Source organism: Stenella coeruleoalba (genome assembly GCF_951394435.1).
Source record: "Stenella coeruleoalba genome assembly, chromosome: 6".
Classification (NCBI taxonomy): Eukaryota; Metazoa; Chordata; class Mammalia; order Artiodactyla; family Delphinidae; genus Stenella; species Stenella coeruleoalba.
Window position 1 is genome coordinate 64,093,035 of NC_137151.1, and position 26,594 is coordinate 64,119,628.

General features: G+C 41.0%; 1 protein-coding gene and 1 pseudogene across 2 annotated transcripts in view; both read left to right on the forward strand.

Moving 5' to 3' along the window:
• The window catches only part of LOC307187808 (uncharacterized protein), a gene marked incomplete at its 5' end in the record, with an annotated part of 610,289 nt that overhangs the window by 489,851 nt on the left and 93,844 nt on the right, over nt 1-26,594 (forward strand). The gene's annotated exons all lie outside the window — the stretch shown is intronic.
• Nucleotides 16,143-26,499, forward strand: LOC307187810 (coiled-coil domain-containing protein 117-like; annotated as a pseudogene). The gene is made up of 4 exons: nt 16,143-16,214; nt 18,287-18,434; nt 23,010-23,176; nt 25,637-26,499. The product of its transcript is annotated as a coiled-coil domain-containing protein 117-like (transcript).

The window sequence follows — 26,594 nt, forward strand, 5'->3', positions numbered from 1 at the left end:
TAGGATATTTATTTGCGATTATGTCTCTTTTAAGACGTGTCTGTTCTTATCTTTTGCCATTTTTCAATTGAAATATTTTCGTAGTTATAGGACTATTTCAATTTTCTGTATTTTAAACCAGTTTTGGTAAGAATGTTCCCTATTTTGTCTGAGTTTTCAGGTTATTACATTTCTCTGAATGTCTTTTTATTATTTTTAAAATCACCAATGTATCTATAGTTATGTTCTCATTTATATTCCAAATATTTTTAATTTATATCTTCTCTCTTTTTCTCTTCATCAGTCTGGCCACCAGCTTATCTATTTTGACAGCTCCTCAAAGAAACAACTTTGCTTTTGTTGAATATCTGTGTTAATCTGTTTCTTATTTTGCTTGTTTTAAAAAAACTCATCTTTATTATCTCTGTTATTCTGCTTTCTTGGTACTTATTCTGTTTTTCTAACTTCTTAATTTGATGGCTTATCTATAAGCACACAACGTTGCGATGGTTTGTTGAGCACTATTTCAATATAACATTATCATTCCATTTAGATATTTTAATTTCCATTAAAAATGTTTTGACTTATGAGTTATTCAGAAGTGTGTGTGTTTAATTTCAGACTACATGGAGATTTGTATCGATCCTTTGGTTATTCTCTTCTAATGTATTTGAACTGTGGTTAGAGGAACTGGTCTATGTGTACTGACTTTTCAACTCTGAGACTTGCCTCATGGCCTAATATGTGAAAGATTTTTTTAAAGTCCCGTGTTTCTTTTTCTTTCTCTGTCTGACTTACTTCACTTAGTATGATAATCTAAGACAAATATCATATGATATTGCTTATATGGCTATATATCACTTATGGATATGATATCACTTATAGTGGAATCTAAAAAAAGTGATATGAATGAACTTATTTACAAAACAGAAATAGACTCACAGACATAGAAAACAAACTTATGGTTACCAAAGGAGAAAGGGGGGGTGGGAGGGATAAATTAGGAATTTGGGATTAAAATATACACAGTAATATATATATATAATAGATAAACGACAAGGACCTACTGTATAGCACAGGGAACTGTACTCAATATCTTGTAATAACCTATAACGGAAAAGAACCAGAAAAAGAATATATATATACACATACAGATATATATATGTATGTGTATATATATATATATATATATATATGTATATATACACATACAGATATATACACGTAATGATATATGTATGATTTTAGTGGTTTAGTGCCTTAGGATTTTTACCATGCATACTTAATAAAGTCTAATGTTAATCAATGTATTAATTCTATCCTAAAACTATACAAGGATCTTGGAATATTTATTGTTTACCCTCTCTCCTAACTTTCACACTATGGTTTATCTTTTTTTTCCTCCCTGCATTAGAGATGATTATGCTTATTTATATAGACAGTATTAGTTTAGATGTATCTGCTTATTTACAGTTTCTTCTCACCATTCTGCTTGCATTTCAGACTGTCTTTTTGAGACCATTTTCCTTCAATACATAATGTCAATATTCTTTTAATGATTGCCTATTATTAGAAAACTCTATTTTGTTGGTTATTTTTTTTTTAATGAAAATGTCTATTTTATTCTCATTCTTAAAAGGTAGTTTTGATATTTGTGTTGAAAATTCTTTTCCTTCAACACTTTGAAGATTTTATTCTGTTGGCTTTTGGGTTCCATTATTGTTGTTGAGAATCTTTTTCTAAATTGCAGTATATTCTTGTTACAATATTATATTATTTTCAGGTATAGTGATTCAATATTTTTACAACTCATACTCGATTAAAAAAGTTGTTACAAGATAATGGCTTGTTCCTTATCTGTTTTACACATAGTAGTTTGTATCTCTTAATCCCATACCCCTATCTTCCCTCTCCCCAATTCCTGTTCCCCACTGCGAACCAATAGCTTATTTTCTATATTTTTAACTCTGTTTCTGTTTTCCTGTATACATTCGTTTTATTTTTTTAATTTCCACATATAAGTGATATCATATAGTATTTGTCTTTCTTTGACTTATTTCACTAAGCATCTTATTCTCTAGGTCCAACCACATCACTGTAAATAGCAGAATTTTATTCTTTTTATGGCTTATATTCCATTGTGTGTGTATATATATATATATATATATATATATATATATATATATAATGTATGTGTGTGTGTGTGTGTGTGTGTGTGTGTATATATATATATATATATATATATATATATATATATATATACACACACACATACATATATATACACACCCCACATCTTTTTTTATCTGTTCCTCTGTTGATTAACACTTGGGTTGCTTCCATATTTTGGCTACTGTAAATAGTGCTGCTATGAACATGTATCTTTTCAAATTAGTGTTATCATTTTCTCCAAATATATACCCAGAAGTGGAATTGCTGGATCACATGGTAGTTCTCTTTTCAGTTTTTTGAGGAACCTGAATACTGTTTTCCATAGTGGCTGCACCAATTTACATTGCCACCAACAGTGTATGAGGTTTCCTTTTCCTCCCCATCCTTGAGAACATTTGTTATTTGTAGATTTTTTGATGACAGCCATTCTGACAAGTGTGAGGTAATCTCTCATTGTGGTTTTGATTTGCATTTCTCTAATGATTAGCAATGTTGAGCATCCTTTCATGTGCCTGTTAGCCATCTGTATGTCTTCTTAGGGTACGTATCTATTCAGGTATTCTGCCCATTTTTTGATTGAGTTGTTTGTTTTTTTTATATATATATTTAGTTGTATGAGCTATTTATATATTTTAGATATTAACCTCTTGTCAGTTATATCGTTTGCAAATATTTCCTCCTATCCTGTAGGTTATCTTTTTTGTTTTCTCAGTGGTTTCCTTTGCTGTGTAAAAGCTTTTAAGTTTAATTAGGCCCCATTTGTTTATTTATTTATTTATTTTTGCCTTAGGAGACAGATCCAAAAAATAATTGCTACAATTTATGTCAAAGAGTGTTCTGCCTGTTCTCTTCTGGAAGTTCTGTGGTTTCAGGTCTCACATTTAGGTCTTTAATCCATTTTGAGTTTATCTTTGTATATAGTGTGAAGGAATGTTCTAATCTCATTGTTTTACATGTAACTGTCCAGTTTTCCCAGTGCTACTTATTGAAGAGACTGTCTTTTCTGCATTGTATATTCTTGCCTCCTTTGTCAAAGATTAACTGAACATAAGTGTGTGGGTTTATTTCTGGCTTTCTGTTCTGTTCCATTGATCTATGTGTTTTGATTACTGTAACTTCATAGTATAGTCTGAAGTCTGAGAGTTTGATACCTCCAGCTTTGTTCTTTTTTCTCAAGATTGCTTCAGCAATTCAGACTCATATGTGGTTCCGTATGAATTTTATTTGTTCTAGTTCTGTGAAGAAGTGTCATGGGTATTTTGAAAAGGATTGAATTAAATCTGTAGATTGCTTTGGATGTTATGGCCATTTTAACAATATTAATTCTTCCAATGCAAGAGCACAGAATATCATTCCATTTCTTTGTCTCACCTTCAGTTTCCTTCAGCAGTGGTTCATAGTTTTCAAAGTATAGGTCTGTCACTTCCTTGGTTAAGTTTATTCCTAGGTATTTTATTCTTTTTGATGTGATTGTAAATGGGATTTTTTTTTTACTTTCTCTTTTGGAGAGTTCACTATTGGTGTATAGAGAAGCAACAGATTTCTGTATATTAATCTTTTAACCTGCAACTTTACTGAATTCATTTATTCTAATAGTTTTTTGGTGGAGACTTTAGGGTTTTCTATATAAAGTATCATGTCAGGACTTCCCTGGTGGCGCAGTGGTTAAGAATCTGCCTGCCAATGCAGGGGACACGGGTTCAAGCCCTGGTCCAGAAAGATCCCACATGCCACGGAGCAACTAAGCCCGTGCACCACAACTACTGAGCCTGCACTCTAGGGCCCACGAGCCACAACTACTTTCCATGTGCCACAACTACTGAAGCCCACACGCCTAGAGCCTGTGCTCCACAACAAGAGAAACCACCTCAATGAGAAGCCTGCGCACCACAACAAAGAGTAGCCCCCCACTCCCCACAACTAGAGAAAGCCCACACTCAGCAATGAGGACCCAATGCAGCCAAAAATAAATAAATAAATTTATTTAAAAAAAGGAATCTGCCTGCCAATGCAGGGAACACAGGTTCGAGCCCTGATCTGGGAAGATCCCAAATGCCACAGAGCAGCTAAGCCTGTTCACCACAACTACTGACCCTGCACTCTAGAGCCCATGAGCCACAACTGCTGAGCCTATGTGCCACAGCTACTGAAGCCCTGGCTCCACAACAAGAGAAGCAACTGCAATGAGGAATGCACCACAACGAAGAGCAGCCTCTGCTCACTGCAACTAGAGGAAGCCCATGCGCAGCAATGAACACCCAATGAAGCCAAAAATAAATAAATAAATATTTTAAAAAGTATCATATCATATGCAAATGGTGACAGTTTTACTTCTTCCCTTCCAATTTGGTTGCCTTTTATTTCTTTTTTCATGTCTAATTGCTGTGGCTATGACTCCAATATTATGTTAAATAGAAATGACAAGAGTGGGCATCCTTGCCTCGTTCCTGATTTTAGAAGAAAGGCTTTCAGCTTATCACCATTGAGTATGATGTTAGCTGTGGGTTTGTTGTAAATTTCCCTTATTATGTTGAGATATGTTCCCTGTATACCATCTTTGAGAGTTTTTATCATGAATGGATATTGAATTGTGTCAAATGTTTCTTCTGAGGTGATCAGGTGATTTTTATCCCTCCTTTTGTTAATGTGGAATATCACATTGATTGATTTGTGAACATTGAACCAATCTTGCATCCCTGGAATAAACCCAACTTGATCAGGGTGTATGATCCTTTTTGTATATTGTTGGATTTGGTTTGCTAATTTTTTTTTTTTTTTTCCGATACGCGGGCCTCTCACTGTTGTGGCCTCTCCCGTTGTGGAGCACAAGCTCTGGACATGCAGGCTCAGCAGCCATGGCTCACGGGCCTAGCTGCTCCACGGCATGTAGGATCTTCCTAGACCGGGGCACGAACCTGTGTCCCCTGCATCAGCAGGCGGACTCTCAACCACTGCGCCACCAGGGAAGCCCTGGTTTGCTAATATTTTGTTGAGGAGTTTGCATCTGTATTCATCAAAGCTATTGGCCTGTAATTTTTTTTTTTTTTTTTTTTTTTGGTAGTGTCTTTGTCTACTTTTAGTGTCAGGGTGATGGGGGCCTTGTAAAATGAATCTGGGAGTGTTTTGTCCTTTTCAGTTTTTTGGAATAGTTTGAGATAGATAGGTATTAGCTCTTCTTTAAATGTTTGGTAGAATTCTCCTGTGATGCAGTCTGCTCCTAAACTTTTGTTTGCTGGGAGTTTTTGTATTACAGATTCAATTTCACTTCTAGTCACCAGTCTGTTCAAATTATCTGTTTCTTCTTCATTCAGTCTTGGCAGGTTGTGTGTTTCTAGAAATTTGTTCATTTCTTCTAGGTTGTCCAATTTGCTGACATATTACTGTTCATAGCATTCTGTTAGAATTTTTTGTATCTCTATGATATTACTTTTTATTTCTCCTCTTTCGCTTCTTATTTTGTTTATTTGTACCCTCTCTCTTTTCTTCTTGGTGAACCTGGCTAATGATTTATCAACTTGCTTATCTTTTTAAAAAACCAACTCTTGCTGTCATTGATATTTTCTATTGTTTCTTTTATCTCCATTTTATTTATTTCCTTTCTGATCTTTATTATTTCCTTCCTTCTGCTGATTTGGGGCTTTGTTTACTTCTTCTTTTTCTAATTACTTTAGGTGGTAGGTAAGATTGTTCATTTGAGTTTTTTTCCTTTCTTGAGGAAGGCCTGTATTGCTATAAACTTCCCTCTTAGAACTGCTTTTGCTGCATCCCATAGATTTTGGAGTGTCTCAAGGTGTTTTCTAATTTCCTCTTTGTTTTCATCATTGACCCATAATTTTTTGGGGTTTTTTTAGTAGTATGTTGTTTAGTCTCCATGTGTTTGTTATTTTCCCATTTTTATTTCTGTAATTTGTTTTTTCTTTTATATCATAGAGGTTGGAAAAAATGCTTGCTGTAATTTCTGTCCTCTTAAATTTGTTGAGACTTGTTTTTGTGTCCTTGCATGTGAACTATCCTGGAGAACATTTCATGTTTAGTTGAAAAGAATGTGTATTCTGCTATTTTTGGATGTAGTGTCCTGTAGATGTCTATTAAGTAACTGGTCTGTTGCATCATTTAATCCACTGTTGCCTCATTGATTTTCTGTCTGGATGATCTGTCCATTGATGAAAGTAGAGTGTTAAAGTCCTCTATTGGAATTCCCTGGAAGTCCAGTGGTTAGGACTCCACACTTCCACTACAGCGACCATGGGTTCAATCCCTGGTTGGTGAACTAGGATCCTGCATGCCACATGTATGTTCCTATTACCATTTTCTTAATTGTTTTGGGTTTGTTATTGTAGGTCTTTTCCTTCTCTTGCCTAGAGAAGTTCCTTTAGCATTTGTTGTAAAGCTGGTTGGGTGGTGCTGAACTCTCTCAGCTTTTCCTTGTCTGGAAAGGTTTTAATTTCTCCATCAAATCTGAATGAGATCCTTGCTGGGTAGAGTAATCTTGGTTGTAGGTTTTTCTCCTTCATCACTTTAAATATGTCCTGCCACTCCCTTCTGGATTGCAGAGTTTCTGATGAAAGATCAGCTGTTAACCTTATGGGGATTCCCTTGTGTGTTATTTGTTGTTTTTCCCTTCCTGCTTTTAATATGTTTTCTTTGCATTTAATTTTTGATAGTTTGATTAATATGTGTCTTGGCGTGTTTCTCCTTGGATTTATCCTGTATGGGACTCTATGTGCTTCCTGGACTTGATTAACTATTTCCTTTCCCATATTAGGGAAGTTTTCAACTATAATCTCTTCAAATATTTTCTCAGTCCCTTTCTTTTTCTCTTCTTCTTCTGGGACCCCTATAATTCAAATGTTGGTGCGTTTAATGTTGTCCCAGAGGTCTCTGAGACTGTCCTCAGTTCTTTTCATTCTTTTTTCTTTATTCTGCTCTGCAGTAGTTATTTCCACTATTTTATCTTCCAGGTCACTTATCCGTTCTTCTGCCTCAGTTATTCTGCTATTGATCCCTTCTAGAGTATTTTTAATTTCATTTATTGTGTTGTTCATCATTGCTTGTTTCCTCTTTAGTTCTTCTAGGTCCTTGTTAAATGTTTCTTGCATTTTCTCTATTCTATTTCCAAGATTTTGGATCATCTTTCCTATCATTTTTCTGAATTCTTTTTCAGATAGACTGCCTATTTCCTCTTCATTTGTTAGGTCTGGTGGGTTTTTACATTGCTCCTTCATCTGCTGTGTGTTTTTCTGTCTTCTTATTTTGCTTATCTTACTGTGTTTGGGGTCTCCTTTTTGCAGGCTGCAGCTTCATAGTTCCCATTGTTTTTGGTCTGTCCCCAGTGGCTAAAGTTGGTTCAGTGGGTTGTGTAGGCTTTCTGGTGGAGGGGACTAGTGCCTGTGTTCTGGTGGATGAGGCTGGATCTTGTCTTTCTGGTGGGCAGGTCCATGTCCGGTGGTGTGTTTTGGGTTGTCTGTGGCCTTATTATGATTTTAGGCAGCCTCTGTGCTAATGGATGGGGTTGTGTTCCTGTCTTGCTAGTTGTTTGGCATAGGGTGTCCAGCACTGTAGCTTGCTGGTCATTGAGTGAAGCTGGTTGTTGGTGTTGAGATGGAGATCTCTGGGAGATTTTCGCCGTCTGATATTACATGGAGCTGGGAGGTCTCTTGTGGACCATGAAGTTGGCTCTCCCACCTCAGAGGCACAGCACTGACTCCTGGCTGGAGCACCAAGAGCCTTTCATCCACACAGCTCAGAATAAAAGGAAGAGAGAGAAAGAGAGAAAGAAAGAAAGAGAGAGAGGGAGGGAGGGAGGGAGGGAGAGAGGGAGGGGATAAAGTAAAATAAAGTTATTAAAATAATAATTATTAAGAAAAAAAATTTTTAAGTAAAAAAAAAGACTAATGGACAGAACCCCAGGACAAATGGTGAAAGCAAAGCTATACAGACAAAGTCTCACACAGAAGCATATACATACACACTCACAAAAAGAGGAAAAGGGGAAAAAATAATAAATCTTGCTCTCAAAGTCCACCTCCTCAATTTGGGATGATTCGTTGTCTATTCAGGTATTCCACAGGTGCAGGGTACATCAAGTTGATTGTGGAGATTTAATCCGCTGCTCCCGAGGCTGCTGGGAGAGATTTCCCTTTCTCTTCTTTGTTCGCACAGCTCCCGGGGTTCAGCTTTGGATTTGGCCCCACCTCTGCGTGTAGGTCGCCTGAGGGCATCTGTTCTTCGCTCAGACAGGACGGGGTTAAAGGAGCCACTGATTCGGGGACTGTGGCTCACTCAGGCCGCGGGGAGGGAGGGGTACGGATGCAGGGCGAGCCTGCGGCGGCAGAGGCCAGCATGACGTTGCACCAGCCTGAGGCGCGCCATGCGTTCTCCTGGGGAAAGTTGTCCCTGGATCCCGGGACCCTGGCAGTGGCGGGCTGCACAGGCTCCCCGGAAGGGAGGTGTGGATAGTGACCTGTGCTCGCACACAGGCTTCTTGGTGGCAGCAGCAGCAGCCTTAGCGTCTCATGCCCGTCTCTGGGGTCCACGCTGATCGCGGCTCACGCCCATCTCTGGAGCTCCTTTAAGCGGCGCTCTTAATCCCCTCTCCTCGCTCACCAGGAAACAAAGAGGGAAGAAAAAGTCTCTTGCCTCTTCGGCAGCTCCAGACTTTTTCCCGGACTCCCTCCCGGCTAGCCGTGGCGCACTAACCCCTGCAGGCTGTGTTCCTGCAGCCAACCCCAGTCCTCTCCCTAGGATCTAAGCTCCAAAGCCCGAGCCTCAGCTCCCAGCCCCGCCCACCCCGGCGGGTGAGCAGACAAGCCTCTCGGGCTGGTGAGTGCTGGTCGGCCCTGATCCTCTGTGCGGGAATCTCTCCGCTGTTCCTTCTGCACCCCTGTGGCTGCGCTCTCCTCCGCGGCTCCGAAGCTTCCCCACTCAGCCACCCGCAGTCTCCGCCCGCGAAGAGGCTTCCTAGTGTGTGGAAACCTTTCCTCCTTCACAGCTCCCTCCCACTGGTGCAGGTCCCATCCCTATTCTTTTGTCTCTGTTTATTCTCTTTTCTTTTGCCCTATCCAGGTACGTGGGGAGTTTCTTGCCTTTTGGGAGGTGAGGTCTTCTGCCAGCGCTCAGTGGGTGTTCTATAGGAGCAGTTCCACGTGTAGATGTATTTCTGATGTATCTGTGGGGAGGAAGGTGATCTCATCTTACTCTTCCGCCATCTTCCTCAACTCCCGCATGGTGTGGCCAAAATTAAAAAAAGAAAAAAAAGTCCCTTGCTATTATTGTATTATTGTCAATTTCTCCCTTTATGTTTTTTGTTGATAATAGTACTGTCAAATTTTCATCCTTTGTAGCTGGTTTGTGTCTCCCTCTGGCCATCTCTTTATTTTCGGTGTTCTGCAGTTTTCCACATGTCTAGGTGTGGATTTCTAAAAATCTATTCTGTTGGCATATGGTGTGCTTCTATTTTATGTGGAGTCATGTTTTTCATCAGTTCTGAAAATTTTTCAACCAAATATTGAATTTAATTATTGTGTCTCCTCTATTATTTCTAGTCTCTCTCACTGGACAACAATTGTGCATATGTATATTCTCATATTATCTGCTATGTCTCTTCTCTCTAATAACGTATCTTCTTATATCTACATAATTGTATCATATCTAAGTCTTAACCTGTGTCTAATCTGCTAAATCTCATAAATTGGTTGAGGATGGAAATAGAGAAGTAAAGGATGATTTAGGAAGTGGTAGAGTCATTTCAAAGATAGAGGGGACAGATTAATTTCTTTCCTAAGTAACTCACATTAATAAACATTATCTTTCTTGTTCTGTTTTATTTAGAATATCTGTAAAATTCATGCTGTGCAATTAACTGAAATTTTCACTTTAAAAGAAATTTTAGCTCATCTTTCTGATTGTTACATTAATTTTTCTTTTTAAAAGATAAATAAAATGACATTTTTTAAATTAATTTATTTTATTTATTGTTTATTTTTGGCTACATTCCTGTGCGAGGGATTTCTCTAGTTGCGGTGAGCAGGGGGCTACTCTTTGTTGTGGTGCACTTGCTTTTCATTGCGGTAACTTCTCTTGTTGCGGGCACGGGCTCTAGGCGCGTGGGAGTCAGTGGTTGCAGCACGCGGGCTCAGTAGTTGTGGCTCTTGGGCTGTAGAGCACAGGCTCAGTAGTTGTGGCACATGGGCTTAGTTGCTCTGCAGCATGTGGGATCTTCCTGGACCAGGGCTCGAACCAGTGTCCCCTGCATTGGCAGGTAGGTTCTTAAACACTGCACCACCAGGGAAGTCCAAAATGAGATCTTTATCAAGTTTCAAAGTTCAGCTAAGAAACTTAAGAGTCAGTGCAGTAACATGCGTTTGAAAACTCACCCTAGTGATTTATTTGATGTGGGATCATCTCCTAAGCCCTCTCAAGTTTTTTTACCATATCTCTAAGAGGGTATACATGACCTAACCCAAGAACAGCACCATATTCTATGCGTGTGTGATTTATTGTTTTTCAAAAAGATCAAAAAAAAAATCATGAGTTCAACAAATGCAGCTAAATTCTCCTGCAGTTGAGCAAATTCATTTCTTATTGACTTTCTTCAAAAATACGTGACTACAGAACTGCTTTTCCACTATTCTTAGCAATGACAGATTGGTCATACACTTCAATTAATAATAATTTGGTAAATAGCCTTGTTGTATCTGTTTGCCAAAGTCAGTATTCCTTGTCGTATATTAATTTAAGATACAGAGCTTCAATTATGAAATTTGTTTTTCAGCTTTTACATATTACATTTAATAGCCCCCAAATTTGTTGTGTCTAAGTCCCCCTTCCCCACAGACTGTAAATCAATTTCATTTTTATTTTATGAAAAAATTAGATTAACACATATAATCGATCTCAGAAGTGGCATTAAAATGCATGCATTCTGTATATCTAATAATATAATAGCATTCAGATTAAAGAGATATTTCTTTCATTCCCTATGTTGACAGTCCTCCTTTCCTGTCTTTACCCCTTCCTTCCTGCTTTCCTTTCTTCTCATTTCCGCTCTCACCAAATCCAAAGTTATTTGGAGCCACCGTGTTGACATTTTTCCCTTCTCTACTGAGTTCAACAGTGTCAGTGTTAGCATTTGGACTTATATAGAAAATAACTTCTTCATTATTTATGGTAATAATGAGGGACAGCTTTGTGGGAGTGGATGTTCTCTGCACTTGTAGAGCTGGCAGTCAATATGATGGGATTGGAAGGCTTTCTAACCCTTGATGCCATTCCCAAAGTATTAAATTCTACCATTAGCAATTTGATCCTAGGGGTTAGGGCATTGACCCTTATCAAAATGCGAATCCCTCTGAGCCAGAAAATGCCTTAAGCGGCTATCATTGATTAACATCATGTGACTAATTCATATATTGGAATCTTTCCAGCAGAAGTAGGCTGAGAGCAGATTTTGTAAGGAGAGCTAGAGAGGTTCAGTTTGAGAGAGGGTCAGAATGAGATGAGGTCATAGAACATCCAAAGAACAGTAGGAAGCCATTTCAGGCAGAGAGAAAGAACAACTAGAGGTTGAAGAGGCTGAAGAGAAACTCACCTAGTTCCCATTTTTGCCCATCCTTACTCCTAAGTGTGAATATTTTTTTAATGAAGAAAAAAAATCCCCGTAAACTTAGAGCAGGGGACGCAGTCTCCTGCATAATTTCATTTGGGATTACATTAGGCAAGAATCATGGAGAGTGGGAAGCATCAATAGAAAATAACTTGTAGGTGATCAAAGCATGAAGAAGTGAGGGGTAGGGAGTAGAAAGAGGTTATTTATTGCATTTGCAGGATTTTAGAACACGTATGTAATTCTGATAATGACTATTAAAACTAGACACAAAAACTCGTCGAAAGTCTCATTTTAATCCAATAGTTTAATACTCGTTTCACCAAACTGGAATTTGATATGTTTGCATATGCTTCTTTTTTCTCTTCTCACATTTAGTAAGCATTTCTAGTATCTTTGTTTTTACAAGTTTTATTGCTAGTGTTCTGGGCAATACAATGAAAAACAAAAGAGCTGTCCCCAAGTAGCTACCAAAGCATTACAAAAAAGAAAATTAAGTAATAAATATAGTACAAGGTAGACTATGATGTGAGCTCCTTGGGAAGAACAGAGGAAGCACAATGTGGTATACAGAGGGTGTTAAATAATACTCAACGCTTTGGTTATAAATAACCTATTCAGCCTTTGCTATAAAGATTGGCAGTTGCGGGGTGAGAGTTACTTTCATGCAGATCACCTAAGGCAAGCCACCAGTTATCCATTGAGATGAGGGTTAAAATCCTGGGAATTCATCATTGATGAAAAGAGCTTCTGCTCCCACCTTTGCTAGAAATTCTCAAAGATCCATAAAACTTCAAGGAAGGAAACAAAAATTAAAATATCTCCCTGAAGCTTTTTCTTAGATTATTCCTTCTGGGTCAGAATCCCTCCTTGTCATAGTAGAGTAGCGTTAGGGGTTGGGAAATGCCAAAGTGTTAGAAGTTAGAGCAGGGACTTCTTAAGTTGAGGTAGCAGAAGGCACCACAACTAAAGGAAGGTTAAAAGTGGACAGCTGGGCTTCCCTGGTGGCGCAGTGGTTGAGAGTCCGCCTGCCGATGCAGGGGACACGGGTTCGTGCCCCAGTCCGGGAGGATCCCACATGCCGCGGAGCAGCTGGGCCTGTGCGTCCGGAGCCTGTGCTCCGCAGCAGGAGAGGCCACAACAGTGAGAGGCCCGCGTACTGCAAAAAAATTTTTTTTAAAATTTTAAAAAATGTGGATAGCTATGTGGAAGTTGAACAACTATGATCCAGAATTTCAGAAGGAGAAACTTAACGGACCACAAATTTGAAGGAGCCAGAGGCAGGTATTGAAGTCAGGCTGTGTGGCCAGAGTTCTATAAGTTAGTCACACTGGACCCCACAATAAGTGGCAGTGTTTGTGGCTTACTTTTGTGGAATATATGGTCAAAAGGCCTGAAGTCAAACTTATTGGGCCAGGGGCTGAGTAGATATTGCCAGCCAAAGCCAGTCTTCCTTGGACAGCATCTCTATCTTTGTGTTCTCACACTGCTTAATAATAAGTGATGAGAATCATTCTTGCTGTCATTTATGCCTCATGCATTTAGTAAGCAACAGCTGTGTTCTAGGTTCCATGCTAAGTGTGCACGGAGAGGCGAGTGAAAAAGTAGGTGATGCTTCTGAACCTAGAGTCCAAAGGGCACGTGTAAACCACCAAGAAGCCAGACAGAGCTACGTTGCATGTATTTTTGTGAGGCTGGCCAAGGGCTGGTCTTAGAAGTCTAGCTTCAACATGTAAATAGTCATGATTAAGCTTCCCGCAGAACTCACATGATTAATCATAAAAGTCCTTTGATCACAACCTTCTCATAGACCGATGTACTGTAACATTGACCTTGAAGACACATGCCTTTAAAGGACTGATGAGGGACTTCCCTGGCAGTCCAATGGTTAAGACTTTGCACTTCCACTTCAGGGAGCCTGGGTTCTACCCCTGGTCAGGGAGCTAAGATCCCACATGCCACGTGGTGCGGCCAAAAATAAATAAATTTTAAAAAAATAAAGGACTGATGAGCAGAAAATAGGTAGGCTCTACTCAGGTAACACTCAGGAAACTTTGGGACTGTCATGTTTGTTCTCTTGGACCTACATGTCCCACTGTCCTGCCCATCTGTTCCTTTCACTCAAGATGCCGGAATCCTACACCATGGGCAGGATTTTCACTTCTCAATATAGAACATGTACCTTACCTCATGGTCCAACTGACTTCCTGAGAATAAATCATTGTCCTTGTACTTTGTAAGAGACAGCAAACAATGATTTTGTTGTTGAGGTATATGAGGCTGCATTCATTCGACAACGACATATTTTAATCACCAACAAGTATCCTAAAATTTTGGATTTTAATGCCCTGAAAGGTCAACTTTTAATCAGTTATTGATTACAATTTGAGGAGCCTTGTGTCCAGGCTAAATGCAGTGTGACTTATTCTATGGTGAGTAACTCCTGTTCATTTGAAGTCTTGAAGTTGTTTTAAATGCCTTAAACCAAGTTTCTCCAACAGCAGTGTCAGAATTGTGACATTTTATGCTAGTTTTACAGTGAAAAGGATTCTTTAGCAATGTGTTGAAAGGCACTGTGAGTTCACTCTGAGTCTTTGATTATGTTTAATAGCTTCGCTGTCAGACAGTGAGTCATGATCTTTCTCTTTACAGTTTGTATTTACACCTCCTGGCGTTTGATAAAAGCAATGTAGCAGGCTCTGCCTGTTGACAGTGATGAGTCCTTTATTGTAATCAGTACAGCAGAAAAAATAAAACTTGGCACAATAGGGTGTAAAACCCCTTCCTTCTGCCATTTTAAATGTTAGTAGTTATGTGTGTAACCTTGTAGAAAGACTGCTTTGTGAAACAAAATGTCAGCATATCCAGTCATTCGATTTACATGAGAAACTTTGCTTTCTCTCTATCAGGTTCAGTTTAGCAAATGAAGTTAAGAAAAAAAATTTTTTTATCTTCTCTATTTGCAAACCTTGGTGATGTAACCATTTATAAGCATGCCTATGTAATATTTAATGGGAGAAAATCAACGCTAATTCCCTCTCCAATCCAGTGAGGCTGAATTTGTCTAGCAGTAGGGAGTGATCAGAGTAAATGAACTGCAAACAGAACGCTGACGAAGGAGTGGGATTGCTATTTCTGAATTCCTATTGGACTACAATAATTGTTAATAATTTATCTCAAGTTTGCCTCACTCTAGGCTGCATTTTTTAAAGTAATTTCCTCTAGAAGTCTTTGAGTTGAGCTTTGCAGGTTTTCCCCCCACATATGCTAATATCTTTAGTCAGATGTCACTAATTTGAAATAGGTTTTGTCCCTTTTGGTGAAAATAGCTCAGAATTCAACAAAGTAGGTATCTGGGTACCTGGGTTCTAGCCCCTCATGTAGGAGTCTATTTAGGATCCAAACAGAGAGATGAAGTAATGGATGAGTATAAGGTGGAGTTTGGTAAACTTTTTCTATAAAGGGTCAGATAGTAATTATTTTTCGCTTTGTGAGCTATGCAGTCTCTGTCGCAACTACTCAAGTCTGCCAACGTAGCGTGAAAACAGACATAAACAACACATAAATGAATGAGCAATGATCATGGTTGTGTTCAAATATAACTTTATTTAAAACAACAGGGAGCAGCATGGTTTTGGTCTGTGCACCATAGTTTGCTAATCCCTGCTATAAGATTTCAGCCCTCCAGAACCGTATTTTGGCACATTACTAAAAATAGCGATCACATAGTTTTCTTTACATGTTCATGTAGAGAAAGTGTTGGGGTTCCTTTAGACACTGCTGAGTTATTTAGAACGTGTCCTAACACCAGCAAACCCTTGCTCTAGGCTTGCAAAACCCAAGGCAACAAGTGCTTGAGTAAAGGGCAGAAAAGGACCAGAAAAGACCTGGGCCAAAGAAGCAGCCATACCCACCCAGCATGTTCTCCTGGTTATTAATAATGTTGGGTGGAATGCATTGACGTGGGAGTAGAGGAGGGAGTCTGGTCATGCGAGAAGCTTGGACCAGGGACTGTTCTTGCCAGTATGATCATTCCAAATCAGAATCCATCCAAGGCCTTAAGGAAGTAGGAGTTATCAAGATAATGGGACCTTAGCCTAGCAGACAATTCAGAGAGAGTCCATCCCAGTAGGGAGAATAGACCACTTGGTAGGCACCACGTTGGACTGGTAGAAGGTATCTGTGTTGGGGGAGCTGATAGAGGTGAAGACGTGGGAGGAAGCAAGGAGTGGTTGATGAGATGTTCAGAAAGTGGAAACTTGTGTTTTCAGCAGCCAACTTAGACACCCAAGTTTTTCTCGGACAACCTAATTCCCGGAATATCACAAGGTTTAATTAAGGCACCGCTGGAATGTGTGACCGAGTTTCTGACCCACAGGTTGGGTAGATGTCTGCAGATACTACAGCAAAGGCTGGGAAAGGGGATGATGAAGATCCAGGAACTAGGCAGCAGCTGACAGTATGTATGTATGTATGTATTGTGCTCACATAGGACAAAAGCTGCGAGGGCCAGAACTGAACTCTTTCATTATAAAGTCTGATTTATACCTCTGTGGGAAAATCAGCCACTATGCCTAACACTGCATTGTTTCATGAGAGTCTTAGCTACTGAAAGTCATATTGTCTAACCCTTTTTTTTTTTTTTTTTTTTTTTGCGCTACGCGGGCCTCTCATTGTTGTAGCCTCTCCCGTTGCGGAGCACAGGCTCCGGACGTGCAGGCTCAGCGGCCATGGCTCACGGGCCCAGCCGCTCCATGGCATGTGGGATCTTCCCGGACTGGGGCACGAACCCGTGTCCCCTGCATTGGCAGGTGGACTCTCAACCACTGCGCCACCAGGGAAGCTCTGTCTAACCCCTTTTTTGTGACTCATAAAGAAGTTTTACATTGTAAAAAGATTTTTAAAGATGCAGTGATAATTTCACTTGAATATGGAAGCATTTTCAAGATGAAAAGCGGAAACAAAGAACAGCATAATAGGTATTATGTTCCGTAGACATTTCAAGATGAGTTATTGTACTGTAGGCATTTTTTTAAATACAGAGAACAATGCTTTTAACCTTTATGTGTATATTTAAACACTCATAAAACATTTCTACTTTTTATGACAAAAATTTCAATGTACTAATGTACTTACAAATGAAAGTAAAGAAGAATACCTGATGTTAATTGTATAAACATAAATACATAAAGCACATTGCTTTTATAGCCATGAGGAGACCCGTGTATACCATTTGGGTAGGTTTATTCTAAATTTCCCATAAAGCAATATTCTATTTGTTCTTTAATAAAGTGCGGGCTTTGCCATCAGTGGAAAATAATAACCACTGTTTAATTTCGCAATTAGTGGCTTCTCCCTAGATAAGATTTGACTGAGAGGATAAGTGCATTCCAGTTTTGAGAAATTAACATCTCCTAGGTGAACAAACCTCTAAAAAGAAAGTCAAACAAACCTCATCTCAGAACCTCACAAGAGTTGGAAACAACAGGCCTGATACCTCAGTCCCACAGCTCTTTGCCAACCACGTTTGGGGAATTGCTGTGACTGACAGAAGTAGAGAAGCTGAATTTGAGATAAACAGAAGTGAGATGCTTCCCAAGTGAGCCAGGAGAGATGAGATAGCGAAATGCAAGCAGCACTAACTATACTCTGCACCGTTGATTGCCGGGATAAATCTACATGTGAAAAGTGGGGGCTGGATTGGAGCCATGTTAGAAAATCTACCTACTGGTGGCTCCAGGGCTGATTCTGGAAAAGAACCTTATTCCAGGCAGCCCACTGGCATCAGTGGAGGTCCTACTGCATGCAGAGCATTAGAGAGAGGGGCCATTTCATGGAACCTGAGAACCCAAATGCAACTAGATACTTGAGTTTGAAACTCAGAAATGTGAGTAACACTTTTTTTGTAATTTAATTTAATATTATTTTATTTTATTTTTTCTTGAAGTTGATTCATTTATTTCTTTATGAAATTTACATTCTCATGAAAAAGAAAGAGTATTTTTTTTTTTTTTTTTTTTTTGCGGTACATGGGCCTCTCACTGTTGTGGCCTCTCCCATCGCGGAGCACAGGCTCCGGACGCGCAGGCTCAGCAGCCATGGCTCACGGGCCCAGCCACTTCGCGGCATGTGGGATCTTCCCGGACCGGGGCACGAACCCGCGTCCCCTGCATCAGCAGGCGGACTCTCAACCACTGCGCCACCAGGGAAGCCCCGAGTAGCACTCATTTTAAGTAAGGGGAAAAAAAATAGGGAAACTACAGTGATAGCAAAGGCCACTCACAGTTGTCCAGCCTTGAGGAATACCTAGAGCCATGTCCCTCTGCAGAAACAGCTGATGAGCCCCAAGTCCTTCATTGTGCTCCAGCTGTTGGTCTGAAGCCATGTGAGGCTAAGAGGGTCACTGCCAGCAGGGGAAACGCAACCACACAATCTGCTGTCCGTAAGCCACTCATGTAACCTCCCATTTTCCATGCAGAGAGTTGAGTTCAGACACCAAAAATGGTCTCGTGAAGCTTTTTTCATTTCCAGGAGCACCTGTGTCTCTACAGAGCCAGCTCTCCTGAGGAGGTTCTGAAATGCACTCTGTCCCCACGGTCTCCCTCTGCCTTTCCCAGGAAAATGTGGAAAAGTTCCTTACTCACCAAGTGGTTTGCCTTGATGCCAAACAACTCGCTTGGTAATTGGTTCAATTGTAATAAATTAGCTTAGCCATGATTTTGGAAGAGTTGTAGCTTCATGTTGCAGACCTTCTTCACTCAAACTGCTTCCCACAGACCAACCGGGGGCTCTTAGAAAAGATGAACTCTTCTGGTTGCTAATCTGAGGGGGAAACGTAGCAGATCGCGTTTACTTAGCCTCTCCATTCAATTTGCCTGTGATAAACTGGGCTCTGCTAGATCTGTGCCTGTTTTATACAATAGGGATAACAGAAATAAAATGAATACTTCAGAACAGAGGCAATAAGGTATTATTATGGCTAATGAAGGAATGATTTGTTTTGAATGTCAACTGCTTAGAGGCAAGGATTTTTTTTTTTTTTTTTGGTACGCGGGCCTCTCACTGCTGTGGCCTCTCCTGCTATGGAGCACAGCCTCCGGACGCGCAGGCTCAGCGGCCATGGCTCACGGGCCCAGCCGCTCCGCGGCACGTGGGATCTTCCCGGACCGGGGCACGAACCCGCGTCCCCTGCATTGGCAGGCGGACTCTCAACCACTGCGCCACCAGGGAAGCCCAGAGGCAAGGATTTTATAAAAATCAAATAATAAATGGTCACCATATCGGCAATATAAATATTCCCTTATTGATCTTACATGGAAATCAGATTTCAGAGAGAAAAATGCCCAACACACTTCAGAATAGATTCTAGAGCAAGTATCTATGATGAATTATCAAGTTCCTAACTTGCTTGCATTACATTTTTCGAAGCACCCTGATATTTGATTTATAACTGTTCTTACATTACTTAGATTTCTAGATTCTATAGGTTACTAAAATTGAAGTGAAAGTTTCATGAGTCGAAACAATCAGAATAAGGCATTATATAATGCAGTAGTTCTCTTAAGCTTGCCCTAGACATACATGGAGAGTTTATTTAAAAGACAGATTCCCAGGACATATCCTCCAGAGACTTTGAGTCAGAAGATCAAGTAGGACCTAGGAATCAGCATTCACACCAAACAGCCAGCGAGTTTCTCTGCTTGTGGCCCTTGATCGTATTTTGAGAAAAACTGCAATAGAGTACATCCTGCGTTTGAATCAGGTTTCACAGGACACCCATAAGAGGACAGAAAGTTAAGAGGCTTAAGATAGCTGAAATGGAGCTGAGATCAAGCCTCTGGTTCAGAGTAGAGTGCCAAAGGGAGGAAAAAGATAAAAAGGAATTTTTATAGACGGGCCACTCACCTTGCTCCCCTTTTCCTGATCCACACCAAGTCTGCATCTTACAAGAGAACCCAGAATTAATCCCCGCACAGTGCCTAATGCACCCACTGAGTTCAGTAAGCCCTGCCTCTCTGGAATAAAGGCGGGTTTTAGTAAGGAACGTTGCAGTTATAAAGACTAGGGCTACTCAATACAAAAAAAAAAGGTAAAAATGTCAATGATAGAAAAGTACTGCCTGCCCTACTAATTATTTTAAAACATCTGGATAGCATAGTTAGTCTACAGTTCATCCAGATGTTTCAGCTTTGTGTACAGAGCCATGCTATGCCTTCCAGCTGTCTGTTTTGACATGCATTTCCATGCTTGAACAGTCAGTGTCTGATGAGTATATTGTGGGGTGGAGGGGGAAGAGACAGCCTGAAGCCACGCACACACAGTCCCCAGCTTCAAACAGGTCTGTGCCAAATATTGGTTTATTAGATGTTCAGTATTCAGAGCGTGGTTTCCTCTGGAAACCATGTTTCACACAGTGGTTAACTACTCAAGCCAGTCCTCAGAAGCCTCTTTAATCCATAACATAGCTAAAGTAGGGAATGGATAAAATTACCCAGTTGAGTTGTAGAAGTTGGATGTCCCCATGAAGCCCTCTGGAAGAGGAGTGGGAGAAGAAGAATTTTTTCTCTTTCCTGGAGTCAAGGATGAGCCTGGGCTACAAGACGTACTGCCTCCCTCCCCAACACTCAGGCAAAACTCACATTCCTAAATGCAGTTTGTCTGAAATAAATGGGCTAAAAAGAAATTTGGACAAATTTGATTGACCGATAGCCCCCTAACTTTCGAGGAGATATTTGTCTTTTAAAAGAGGCTGTTTATTTTTTATTGAATTTCTAATTGTTGAAATGGCAGGCAGTGTAGCATATTAGCTTGCATGAAAATAAAAGAGAAATACTCAGATTCTTTTGGAGAAAGGGAGATTATAGGCAGGTTGAACTTGCCTAGGAATCCTTCTCTAGTCGGTTCCCCAGGGTGCTGCTTCATTTATGCCAACATTTTCTATTTCTTGGCTTCCAAATATTCATATGTTCCAAATGCTATACAGTGTGTTTTGAAATAGCCAATATGGAGGCAGTTAGGCCACGCCACTGTGTGTGTGTGTGGTGGGCAGGGTTTGGGTAGAGGCAGAGGGACAAGCATTTGAATCTGTGGATCATTTCTGAGGTGAGTTCTGCCACCACTAAAAAATATATTGGTCTATGTAGACAAATACCTGTGTTGATTGTATATAAATATACTGAGTGTTGATGGTGAATCATGTTAATTAACACAGACCAACACTTCTTAGTGATATGCTACGATCAATTCTGTTCTATTATGATATTCATCTCTAATTAATTTTGGCTCAGCAGGATGAAACTGCAGACTCTGGTTACTCAGAGGATGGCATTTAAAATATGCACTGCTTTACTTGTGGACTAAACTAATGAATAGCTAATCTTGGGCAGTGGAAGAAATTATTTCACATCACTGCTCTCTGCTGATGTGTTTCCACCAGAGAACCTCTGCAAAGATGGAAAAAAAAAAAAAAATCACTACAAGAGAATTCCAGAGGTGGAAAGAGAAAGGAACCATGTAGATATCTAAGGAAATCTTGGCGCTTGAGTAGAAATCATCCACAAGGACTGACCAATTTACTGGCATTATTGCAGAAGCTGGACACTCATTGCTTTCACTCCATTCTCTTTGTAAGAGAGTATAATCCTTCCTTGAGATGTTTGGAAAGCAGTGTATTGGGGTAATAAATAGAGGGACTTCTCAAGTCCAAAAGAGTGGGTTCAAATCCCATGTCTTCACCACTAACCGGCCATGTTATTTGGGTCAAGTTACTTGTTTTCTTTAGTATCCCTCTCCTCATCTACAGTGTCAGACTGATAATAGTAATTGTTGTCCACTACCTCAGAGGAAATGATAAAGAAGAAGACATGGCTTCAAGGGGCCTGACACTCCATTAGCATTCACAAAATGTGAGCTGTTGTTAGGTTGAGGGACATATTTGCTCTCGTGGCCGTTCAGTTCAGTGTAACAATGGGCTGTGTGTAATAGCGTCCTAGTGTACCCATCCAGACAACATAGGCCAACTCTGCGACCCCCATGACCTCAGGAGACTAGAGAAGCAAGATCCACTATTTCTCAGAGCTGCCCTTCAGCAACCTCAAATTTCTGACTGTATAGGTAGCTAGGTCACAGGCTTAGAAAAGAATGACCAGTTAAGTTTCGGGAAGGATGTGGCCTTCTCCATCGTAATCTTAGGACTGGACTGATCGCAATCTGAACAAAAAGAGAGGGGTCCCCTTTCTTACCCAGGCCTTGAACATACAAAGGTCAGCCTGTGGTTGACTTGATTTGATCCCCTATTCACTTTGTAACTGTGGGGCAGGTCCAGGACCGGGATATCCAGGGTGCACGTTATAAAGCCAGCTTGTAATTCAGGCTGTGATTTCAGTCCCCTCAGATGAAGGGGAGGAGTAAATGCCCCAGCTCAGGCTTGAACAAGTCGTGGCAGGTTCCGTCTTCATGATGCAGTGCTGTAACTCATCTGCTATTTGTCCCTCACCCTAATGAACACCAAACTCACTCAGAATATACTAAGAGAGAGTTTTTATTAAAGATAACATTAACAAAAAGGTTAGGCTCTCTTTCAGCACTGCAGGCAATTACTGAAGTATATGAATTCAAATAGGAGCAGAATTATAATGGGTTTTTGCTTTCTTCGTCTTCCCAGTTTCCACCCTTTCCCTCCATTCCCAGCTCTGTCAAATAGGCCTGTAATGAGAGCGTGTAGCGATGTCCCAGGAGCCCCTTTTAGAGAGCCCTTTGATGTATAGTCCAGTCCATCCAAGCATATCTGGTCTCGGATTATAATCACCTATGACCATCTCTGTCTGCCTCATTAGATCATAGCTCCTTAAAGATTGGGATCGTGTGTTTTCATCATTTTTTTTTAGCCTGGGCCCCACCCCTCCCTGCCTCAGCAACTGGCTCTGAGCCATTCTGAGATGATCTCAGTGATAGGGATACAAAGGAAGGAAGGAAGCTGGGGAGGTGGGCTCAGCAGCCTGCAGCCTAGTGCTCCCTGGAGAGCAGGCTCATTGTTGGGGACACACCCGCAGCTCTGGTGAGCCAAGCAGTGACTCCAGTCCCCTGGGTGCCTTTGCTGCCTCTGTTCCTGTCCCCCAACACTGCTCTGCCCTCTCCCTAAACTCCAGCTCCGTCAGGTCTTCTGTCATCTCCTAACCTCTGTATAGTGGATTTTTTTCTGTGTGTCTGTTGGCATTAGTGCCTTCTTTGTGTGTCTCACATCTGACCTCTTCAGGAGAGGATTTGATTCGTTTCATTATTACGCAGCTCTCACAGCAACTTAGCTCAGACGCCACAGGCCGGTCTAAAGATGCCCCGGCCCAGATCTCTGACCCAGTCAGCTGTGGTCCAGGAGAACTGTGTTACCTGAGACGAACATGTCCACCTGGGCCCAGTGCACTTGTGGGTACTCTGTACAGAGAGAAGTGTTAGGTGTGGTAGGTTCTCAGCCTTGCAGCACCTTTCCTCCAGAAAAGAAGCCCTCCAAAAATGTTTCCTGAATGGCCAACTGGCTCTGGGGGCTGGGCCTTTGCTTTAGGCAGAGCGAATAATAGCTTTTTTGAAAAGATGAGCACAAGAATTGCTAAATTCCAACATTGTGCAAGACACAAAGGAGAGAACAGTTGACTAAAATGTTGTCCCTATTCTCAAGGTGCCGGCAGACTAGTAGCAAAAGACAGATATGTAAGCCTCTAAGAGCAGCAGCAGATGACCATGGCTAAGAGTATGGGCTTTGGATATCAGTTCAAATCATAGGTCGTCTATTTACTAGCTGAGTGACCTTAACTTCCCTGCGTTTCAGTTTCCTCAGTTTCCTCATTTACAAAGTACAGCCTTGTACTGGGAATATACAGGGAGGGAAGAACGCCCAGCACACAGCCTAGTGCTTTGTGTAAAACTGGAATATGAGGATAGTATTACTAACTTGCATGAGGTTATAATTCATAAATTTGGACGTAAATCACTTAGCTTGGCACACAGGGAAATCTTACTGAAGGATAGCCATCTATTTTTCTAATGCAATGTAAATGTGAAAATCAAAGTATCCATAAAGTATCACGGAAAGGAAAAAAAGGAGAAAACAGAGGTCAAAGAAGCCCCTACTGAGAGCTGGCTGTTTGGAGCAAGCCAGTAGTTGGCAGGGTCAAGGCTCAACCCCAGGAGCACAGTGGTGGTTTCTTTCCACTGTGCTATCCGGAGCTGCTGGCTTTTCTCCCCAAGCCGCCAGAAAGCAAGGAGCAACCACGTGGGGGAAACTGAGGCATGCCAGCATCCTCAGGACAACGGCAGCCCCATCTGTAATAAGCCACTCTGTTATCCTGCAAAATGTATATCCTGTTATAATGGGAGAGCTCAAAATGTCTAGATATTTGCATTGATTTTGTGTCCATCTAGGGCCATTAGGGTGTTATTACAGCTGAGGCACCGTTTTGAGGGTTTGTTTACTTAAGTTGAACGGCTCCTGGGAAAGCACAGTATGAAAAGTACATGACTGTGCTCTTGGATTTATTCAGCTCAACTTTTTCTCTCATCGCTGGACTCTGAACTCAAGTACTAGTTTGAAAGTCTAATTAATATCCAAGAAGGTCATTAGAGAAGGACTTGAGAGTTCATTGAAGGATACAGCCGTACTTAGTTTATGTCACACGAAAAATTAAACGCAAAAGTAATAGCCACAAAGATTTGTTGTTGCTATGTGATAGTCTTAGACCAGAGTGGGGAGACTTATACTTGTTTAAGCTTCTGATGAAAGTAGAAGATCCCCTTTCATAATAAATGAAGATAACTATTTTGGGACTAGAGGTCACAATTTATAATATTAACATGCCTGGCATTATGATGACAGTGGCACTTTTGTGAGTCACTGAGAGGATACGGACCCTGGGTATGGGAACGAGAATTGTGATGAATGCGGGAAGCTGGCTATCACGGCGGCACTTGTCCTCTGCAGTCATCAGGCCAACCTGCTACCCTGCAATATGATGAACAACGAGGTAATCAGGACATTGCTGTGCATTAACAGGACAAGATGCTCCTGCTAAAAATCAGGCCCACACCACCACAGTCACCCTTTTTTTCTGAGATTAAAATGAAATGCTGAATTTCAGTTCTTGTCATCTTCCTTTTCAGACATTTAGAAATTATCTTCTACTAGCAGACTTGTGCCTTTGGCTTCTCCAGTAGTTTCTTAAGCTACCTAATAAGTATAACTCTTATTTCTTATCATCTGTAAATTGGGATGCTTAATAAATTCCATAGGATGATCATTTAACATTCTACAAAAGGAAAAAAAAAGGTGTCACCGTCGTCTTTGGCATTCATGATACAGTGTCTTTAACTGTATAAACGCTGTCTAAAGAGTTCATTCCATGCACTGGAGACAGGACTTAGGGTGCACATATTTGAACGTGGAGTGCAGCAGGGTGCTTCACAATTCAATATTATGTGTGCCTATTTGACCTTGAGTCCCCTGAGAACAGCCTCGGGTTGGTGGTGCATTCCTCAGCGACATTGTTCCAAGGCTCTAGATAACTTTTCCAAATGAAAAAATAGTAGAAAATAACGTAAAATAGTAAAACAGTGGTCATCTAGTGATCGTTTAGCCTGTTTTCAGCACCCTCTCTGTAATATAAAGAAAGTTCCAGTTAAAAGTTCAGTAGCAGTTTTTTCTTCTGCAGCAAAAGAGAGATTTTCGAACGATAGTTCTGGATTGATACAAAGCACCACTTCCCTCAGAACATTGTTGCTACTGTCATTATCAGGTCCTCCTGCCTTGGGGAAGCAGCATATGTAAATTTTAAAAGGAGCACATTTATCAAACTTAGAAATACAATGACAGGTTGAAGGTGTGTTGCTTGGAAGAATGCATTTCAGGGGGGCCGCGGGCGCAGCCTCCTCGTCTCCCCCGCCACGGCGGCTCTCTGCGGGCTCTTCAGTCGCCTCCCGCCGGGCGGCGGCTCGGACTTCCTGCGGCCGCCGCCGGCTTTCCTAAGCCGGGCCTTCCCGCTGGGACCGGACGCGCCGGGCTGGCCCAGCAGTCGGGGCCCCAAGCAGCCCGGGCGGGAGCGGGGCGCGCGATGTGTTTCAGTTCACCGCAGTTCACCGTAGAAAGAAACACAAGCGAGAGGAGGATTGTCCAGTAAGAAAGAAGAGGCTATAACTGAAGTAGAGCTCTGTGCTGGTCCTAATGACTGGATTCTTTGTGCACATCAGGATATAGAGGGTCATGGAGTAAATCCGTGCACTAGTGGCCTTTCTGCACCTGGCATGTTAGTTGTTATTTGTGAAGAGAGGAATCAGACAACAGGAGAACCACAGGGTGAAGTTGCCCGAAGGAGGCTTCAGGAAATTGAGGACAGAATAACTGATGAAGATGAACTTGAAGCTGACAGAAATATTAACCGTCTTCCCAGGCTTGTCCTTCCTGATACCATGAAAACAGGTTTGAAGAGGGAATTTGATGAAGTCTTTACAAAGAAAATGATTGAGTCCATGAGCTGTCCTTCAGGGAGCTTGTGCTCTGGAAGCCTTTCCCTGAACTCCTTTCTGCTAAAGCCGTCATCTAATGCTAAGAACTACGCAGGAGAGAGCCAAACTAAGTGTGCAGCTGCTGGCACTGTCTTCCCTCAAAGAACTGAACTGTTCTTAGAACCTCGCAGACAGGGTTGGCTGTTTACAATAGTTTGGAGACCGCTGCTTGCACAGAAGAAGAGATGGAATTCTAGAAGCCAGTTTCTACACTAAAGTTGTCAAATTTAGAAGGCTTATGTGTTCAGTCATGAGCCTGCCTGTACAGTATAGGGACTTGAAAGTTTTGAAA